Source organism: Elephantulus edwardii, unplaced genomic scaffold, assembly GCF_000299155.1.
Source record: "Elephantulus edwardii isolate Elephantulus edwardi_28Jun2011 unplaced genomic scaffold, EleEdw1.0 scaffold00057, whole genome shotgun sequence".
Classification (NCBI taxonomy): Eukaryota; Metazoa; Chordata; class Mammalia; order Macroscelidea; family Macroscelididae; genus Elephantulus; species Elephantulus edwardii.
The window spans coordinates 14,531,648-14,539,801 of record NW_006399807.1 but is presented as its reverse complement, the minus strand read 5'-3'; the positions used below and the strand labels follow the sequence as shown (position 1 = coordinate 14,539,801).

Here is an 8,154-nt window from a genome sequence, read left to right as displayed (position 1 = left end):
GACTCCACAAGCAACTGGTTTAATAACAAAAACACTAGGTAGCATTATTGGCTATTAAAGTATGTTCTAAATGATTCCCATATAGCAATTAATTCAAACCCACAAGAATCCACTATTAGGCACAGCATGATTAAGTTACTTGCCCACAATCATACCACTCACTAGCAGAGCTTGGTAGGAGTTTGGCACTGTGCAATGTAAGTTTAATATGATCCTGATAACCGTGTAGAAGGTGCACTGGGCTGGTGACAAAATAGGACAATAGTCAGCTGTGCGCCTGTCCCACCAGGACCGCTGCCCTCCAGACGTGGGCTTCCGGTTCTCCGGCTTGGACCCCGTACGGGAATGAAAATAGCCTAAACGCCGACTCCCAAGCCCGGAGCCCATGCCCCTGACCCGGGCATAGCCGGCCCCCGGCCGAGAGGCCATGGAGACGGTGCCCCCTGCTGTGGACCTGGTGTTGGGCGCCTCAGCCTGTTGTTTGGCCTGTGTCTTCCCCTTGGAGGTGGTCAAGACACTGCTGCAGCTGCAGGGGGAGCTGCGGGCCCGGGGCGCCTACCCAAGGCCCTACCGTGGCTTTGTGGCCTCTGTGTTCGCGGTGGCTCGTGCTGATGGGCTGTGGGGCCTGCAGAAGGGGCCGGGCGCCGGCCTGCTCTACCAGGGCCTCATGAACAGTGTCCGCTTCTACTGCTACAGCCTGGCATGTCAGGCAGGCTTAGCCCAGCAGCCCGGAGGCACTGTGGTGGCAGGGGCCATAGCAAGGGCACTGGGAGCCTTCGTGGGGAGCCCTGCTTACCTGGTCAAGACACAGCTGCAGGCCCAGACAGTGGCCACCATGGCCGTAGGACACCAGCGCCATCACCAGAGTGTCCTCGGCGCCTTGGAGACCATCTGGCGGCAGCAGGGCCTGGCTGGACTGTGGAGGGGCGTGGGTGGGGCTGTGCCCCATGTCATGGTGGGTTCGGCTGCCCAGCTGGCCACCTTCGCTTCCTCCAAGGCCTGGGTACAGGAGAGACAGTGGCTCCCGGAGGACAGCTGGTTGGTGGCCCTGGCCGGGGGCATGATCATCAGTGTCGCCGTGGTTGCAGTCATGACACCTTTTGACGTGATCAGCACAAGGCTGTACAATCGGCCCGTGGATGGAGCTGGTCGGGGCCAGCTATACCGGGGCCTCGCCGACTGCTTGTTGAAGATCTGGCAGCAGGAGGGTCCCCTAGCACTGTACAAAGGTCTGGGCCCTGCCTACCTGCGGCTGGGCCCCCACACCATCCTCAGCATGCTCTTCTGGGACGAGCTCCGAAAGCTGGCCGGGCAGGGCACCTAGTCCCACCCAGCGCTTGCTGGCACTGACAGTTTCTCACCTGGAACAATCACCTCCTGTTGCAGGGGGCCAGCCCCCCAGTGTGTACAGCCCTGTTCAGACCAACCCCAGCTCACAGCACTGCCACCAGCAGAGCATCTGTCCCAAATCACCACTGCTGGTCCTTCAGAAGGTTCTCTCTGCACAGGGCTAACTCATCCCAAAGCTTTATGCACTGTCCTGTTAACTGCTCAGGGCATGGGGCCTAACAGAGAGTGACTGACCTGCATCAACTCACCTCATCTTTAAAAAAAAACAAGCCAGACTGGTTGCCAGCAAGTGTGCCCCACCTCCTGGTGACCCCACGTGTATCTGAGTAAAACCTTGCTTCTCAGCAAAAAAAAAAAAAAAAGGACAATAGTCATGTGATGGGAATTAGAGCTAGATACTAAGAAAGTAAAAATGACAAAATTTTATTAATTAGGCATTTGAAGACATGATAAGAAAGGGATTCTTACTACTTTCAAGAAAAAAGAAGCAGAAAATGCAGCATGTTCTTAGGGCCAGAGATTCCTGTACTATATGTGACAAAACCAAGACACAGTAGCAGAGGTGTCAGGGTGGTGAAGAACTAGAGACCAATGTGAGAGAGCAGAGCTAGATCTAGAGCCAATCACCTTGGCCTAGGCTTACTGGCAGTTTTGCAGAAAGGTACACATAATAGCATAGCTAAAAGAGCTTTATAACACTGGCTCAAGGGTGGCCAAGGCCCAAGACATTAGGCCCAGGGTCAGAGGTCTGCCTGAGAGCAGACCTAGTCCATGTCTAAGAAGAGGAAGTTCTGGTTGAAAAATGGTATCCTGCGTGTTTCTGACCTAAATTGTAACCTGTTACTTCCCTAATAAATCCCATTATCAGAATACAGAAACAATGTTCTTTCTCATTTTGTGGATGAATAATGAAAAGCCGCTGGAACATTGCTCACCACAACTGAACTCAGACTCCAGCTATGAGGAATCTCCTCTGAATTCAAAGGGTAGTCAACTCTCCTCCTTGAGACCAAACATTAAAGAAAACCACCTCTACCCTTGCTTATGATCGAGAACCAGTGGTACTGAAGGAAGATACCCAAACTGCACTGAAGTCGTAGACGAAAAAGAAGTTTCCAGGAGTTGATAAAGAGGCACTTAAGATGTTACAGCAAACACACGCATCTCTCTAGATGTGCTCACTCATCTATATCAAGAAATTTGGAGAACACACATATGACATGGGCAACCAGCTGGATGATATCCGTATTTGTGATTTTCTAAAATAATGTGATCCAACAGAATGCAGAAATTATTGAACAATTATATCACAGACAAGTAAAATCTTGCGAAAGATAATTTTAAAAGAATTGGGGCACCATGTCTACATGGAACAAGAAGAAATTCAACCTGGATTCAGAAGAGGTAATTGGATATGGGATCTTCCATAGCAGCTCTACATAGGGCTTCCAAGGCTTTAAACTGAAGTAGAAGATATTTCTTCTAAGGGCTGCTGATAGATTCAAACTGTCAAAGAGGAGAGGCCTTTAGGTTCAACTCTCTATGCACTATGCCATTATGCCAGAGCTTCTATTTATGGAACACATAAATATTGACATACTAAGTATTGGCAAAATGAGATGGCTTGGCATGGGACATTTTGAATCAGATGACTATATAATTTACTATGTCAGGGATGAAAAGGTGAGGAAAAATAGGGTTGGTTTCATAGTTGAAAAAGTAATTTCTAGATCCATCTTGAAATACAATGTGGTGAGCGACAGGATAATATCCATACGCATACAAGGAAGTCCAGTGAATGCCACTATCATTCAAATATATGCACCAACAACTAGAGCCAAAGAAGAGGAAATAGAATATTTCTACCAACTTTTGCAGTCAGAAGTTGATCAAACATGCAATCAAGATGCATTGATAATAATGAGCAACTGGAACGCAAAAGTTGGGAACAGGGAAGAAGGATCAGTAGCTGGAAAATATGGGTTCTATGAGAGAAATGACTCTGTAGACAGGATGATAGAGTTCTGTACATTCAATGACTCATTCATTGCAAATACCTTTTATAAGAAACATAAACGCAGGCTATACACATGGATTTCACCTGATAGTATGGTATGCATAGGAATCAAAGAAATTACATTTGTGGAAAGGTTCGGTGGAAAAGCTCAATATCAGCAGTGATAACCAGGCCGGGTGCTGATTGTGGGACAGACCACCAACTACTCATTATGCAAGTTCAAGCTGAAGTTGAGGAAAATTAAATCAAGTCCATGGGAACCAAAATTGGACCTTACATTTGTCCCACTGGAATTTCAAAACCATCTCAGGAACAGATTTGAGGCCTTGAGCACTAATGAGCGTAGACCAAATGAGCTCTGGGAGGATATCAAGAAAATTGTCCATGAAGAATGCAAAAGATAATTACAAAGGCTGAAAAAAGAAGAAAAGACCAAGATGGATGTCAGATGAGATTGCATTAGAGTGCCAAGAAGCCAAAGCTAAAGGAAGAAACCAAGAAATCAAAGAGCTAAACAGAGAATTTCAAAAGGCAGCCCAGGACGACAAAGCAAGATAGTATAATGAAATGTACAGAGAGCTGGAGTCAGAAAATCAAAAGGGCCGAACTCGCTCAGCATTTCTTAAGCTGAAGGAGCTGAAAAACAAATTCAAGCCACAGGTGGCAATACTTAAGGATACTTTGGGTAGAATATTAAATGATCCAGGAAGTATCAAAAGAAAATGGAAGGAATACAGAGTCACTGTATCAGAAGGAATTGGTTGACACAGAAGAATTTCATGAACTGACATATGAGCAAGAAGAGCCTATGGTGATGAAGGAGGAAGTTCAAGTTGCTATAAAGGAATTGGCAAAAAACAAGGCTCCAGGAGTTGATGGTATACCAATTGACATATTTCAATAAACAGACACTGCCCTGGATGTGCTCACTAAGTTGTGCCAAGAAATCTGGAGAACAGCCAGCTGGCCAACTGACTGGAAAAGATCGATATTTGTTCCCATTCCAAAGAAAGGTGACCCAATGGAGTGCGAAAATTATCGAACAATATCATTAATAACACATGCAAGCAGGATTCTGCTGATAATTATCCAAAAGCATTTGGAACAATATGTTAACAGAGAACTGCCAGATATGCAGGCTGAATTTAGAGGAGGTCATGGTACTAGGGATATTATAGCTAAGGTTAGATGGATCTTGGCAGAAAGCGGAGAATACCAGAAGAATGTGTATCTGTGCTTCATTGACTACGCAAAGGCTTTTGACTGTGTGGATCACAACAAGCTGTGGTTGACTCTGAGAAGAATGGGAATCCCAGAACATTTGATTGTTGTAATGTGAAACCTATACTTGGACCAAGAGGCAGTTGTCAGAACAGAGCAAGGAGACACTACACGGTTCAAAATCAAGAAAGGGGTCTGTCAGGGATGTATTCTGTCTCCATACTTTTTCAATTTGTATGCAAAACAGATCATCCAACATGCTGGGATATAGGAGGAGGAATGTGCATCAGGATTGGTGGAAGAGTCATCAACAACCTGTGTCATGCAGATGACACAACCCTGCTTGTTGAAACTGAGGAGGACCTGAAGCACTTGCTCCAGAAGGTCAAGGACTGCAGCCACCTATATGGATTGAAGCTCAACATCAAGAAAACAAAGATTCTCACCACTGGGCCAATTGGCAGCATCAGTATGGATGGTGAAGAAATTGAGATAGTTAACAGTTTTCGTTCACTTGGCTCCACAATCAACACTCTTGGTAACAGCAGCCAGGAAATCAAGAGATGAATTGCATTGGGAAAGTCAGCCATGAGGGACCTCTCAAGAGTACTGAAATGCAACAACATCAGGCTGGAGACTAAGGTGAGCCTGATACAGGCTATAGTCTTTGCAATGAATAGGGATGATAGAAAGAGAACTGATGCCTTTGAGCTGTAGTACTGGAGAAGAGTATGGAATATACCATGGACTGCTAAGAGAACAAACAGGTTTGGCCTGGAGAAGGTCAAGCCAGAACTCTCCTTGGAGTCAAGGATTCTGAAGCTTCATCTGACATACTTTGGGCATGTTGCAATGAGGGACTGGTCCTTGGAGAGGGACATCATGTTTGGCATAGTGAAGGGGCAGTGAAGGAGAGGAAGACCTTTGATGAGATGGACCGATTTTGTGACTGGAGTGGTGGGAATAAGTGCGTTTGAGATACCTAGGTTGGCACAGGATAGAACGGCGTTTAGAGCTCTTGTACATAGGATTGCTATGAGTTGCAAGTGACTTGATGGCACATAACAACAACAACAACAATATATAAACATAATTCATAAAAAAGTAGAAGATAAAAATTAAGATCTAAATGACTCTGAAATTTATGACTTGTGCAAATGTAAAGAAAGGGTGATTCCTTTCAAAAGCCAGGTAATATTGGGAGAGAGAATGTTTTGAGAAAACTTCATTCATTTATTCAATAAATATTGAGTATTGGTAACATGTTGAGTAAGGAGTTGTGCTGCCAACTCAAAGGCAGGTGATTTGAATCCACTAGCTGCTCTCAAAGAGAGAGAGAGAAATCTCTTTCCATGCAATTTACAGCCTCTGAAAGCCCACTGGAGGGTCAGCTATATGTTGTTTCAACTTTACAACAATAAAGATAAAATGGTGATCATAATTTTATCAAAGTATTTTCCCCCTTTCTTAATTATAATCCTGAGTCAAATAAGATTTAGATATGTTATCCAAGTGAACATGTACCAGTTACTTAACCAGTTTGGGCTTGAACATCTTTCTCTATATAATATGACATAAAAGTGTTTTCTTGTCCCCATAATCTATTGCTGTGTAGTAAACTACCTCAAACTAAAAAATTAATAATAATAATAATTTCATCATGCTCACTAAAACTGAGCTACTCAGATAGCATAGTGTAAAGATGACCTGTCTCTCTGCTCTGTGGCATATATGACCTCAACAGGAGATACACAAACAGCTGAGGTTAACTTAAAACAGCTGGACAACAGAATCATCTGGTGGCTCCTTAATTGCACGCCTGGCATCTAGTCTGGGGTGATTCAAAGCCTGTACTCAATTGGGGCTGTCATCTCACACAGCTCGAGGTTTCTCACAGCATGGCAACTTCACAGTAGAACAAGATTCTTGAGCTGTATCAGACTGAGAGAAAGAGTCTATACAAGAAATCAAAGAAATGAGATGTTAAAGGACGAATACTGGACAATACTTTTTAGGGAAAATAGAAATAGAATATGGAAACTTAGACACTAAAGTTCAAATGTCATCCAAAAGATGACAGTTGGGAAAAAAAGAAGAGAAATGGAACTAAGAGTCTAAAGCCAGTTGTAACTGAAAATGAATAAGAATGGGGCTGTCTGAAAAACATGGTAAAGTTGTTTTTGTGTTTCTGGTTATCAACTATGTATAAGTGGATAAGGCCATCTTAAGAACGGAATTGTGTCATCTATTTATGTATAGCAATTTTACAAAATTTAGAATTTACTCACAATGAATTTTAAAAATTTTAAAAACCAATAGGGATAAGATACAAACAGGAAAATCACATAAAAGTACACAGACTTCACTACAATCAAGCAAATGAAAAATAAAACAGCAAATTAAAATGTAGAACAAAAAGTGAAATTATCAAACTATTGTTCAACAGCATGCCTCTTTCTACACAAACACACGAGTAGTTTTAACAGTTCTAATTATATATAGGGTGACCTAATGGGGAAGGAGTTGCTCTGCCAACCCAAAGGCATCTTTCTATTGTCTTTAGTTATTGTCCAGTTCTCTGATTCATTGCAAGTAATTGTGAAAATTATGGCCTGTGTGAGGTGCACCTTAGTCTCCAGACTGACACTGTTGTACTGTCAAATGCCTTTGCATAGTCAATGAAATAGAGATAGACATTCTATGGTAATCTCTGCTTTCAGCCAAGATCTAACTGATATTAGCAATGATGTCAGTGCCAGGGTCTCTTTTAAATCCAGTTTGAATTACTGGCATGGAGATTAATTTAAAAAATTATGTAGTATTACTACATAAAAGAATTATGTTATTTTATAGAATAAATATGTAAAATAATAACTACATAATTATTTTTTATATATCCTCATTCAACCTGGATTTAGACAAGATGGTGGCACTAATATCATTGTTGATGTCAGATAGATTTTTGCCTCAAAGAAAAGATTACCAGAAGAATGTTTATTTGTGTTATATTGACTATAAAAAGGCATTTGGTAATGCACATTATTATAAATTATGGATAGCATTGAGAAGAATGGGAATCCCAGAACACTTAATTGTGCCCATGCACAATCTATTCTTAGATCAAGAAACTATTGTCTGAATAGAGCAAGAGAAAACTACATTGTTTAAAATCAAGAAAGGTGTGTGTCAAGGCTGTATTCTTTCTCCATATCTATTCAATCTGTATGCTGAACAAATCATTTGAAAGCTGGACTTTATGAAAAAGAATGCTGCTTCAACATCAGTGAAAGACTTATCAACTACTTGTGTTATGCAGCTAATACTACCTTTGTTCATTGAAACTGAAGAAGACCTGAAGAACTTTATGCAGAAGATCAAAAACTACTGTTTCCAATATGGATTACATCTCAAAACAAAAAGATTTTCAGAGATTGCAAATTACGTAGGAGAAGATTACTCCTTTTTCTCCCAAGGAATAGCTGGTGGGTTTGAAATGTCCGCCTTTGGGTTGTTAATGCAACTTCTTACCCACTAGGACATATAAAAGTATTTAAAAGAACTCAGAT

General features: G+C 42.3%; 1 pseudogene; it reads left to right on the top strand.

The window, feature by feature from the left end:
• Positions 1–427: 427 nt before the first annotated feature.
• LOC102862007 lies at positions 428–1,324 on the top strand (annotated as a pseudogene).
• Positions 1,325–8,154: the final 6,830 nt, after the last annotated feature.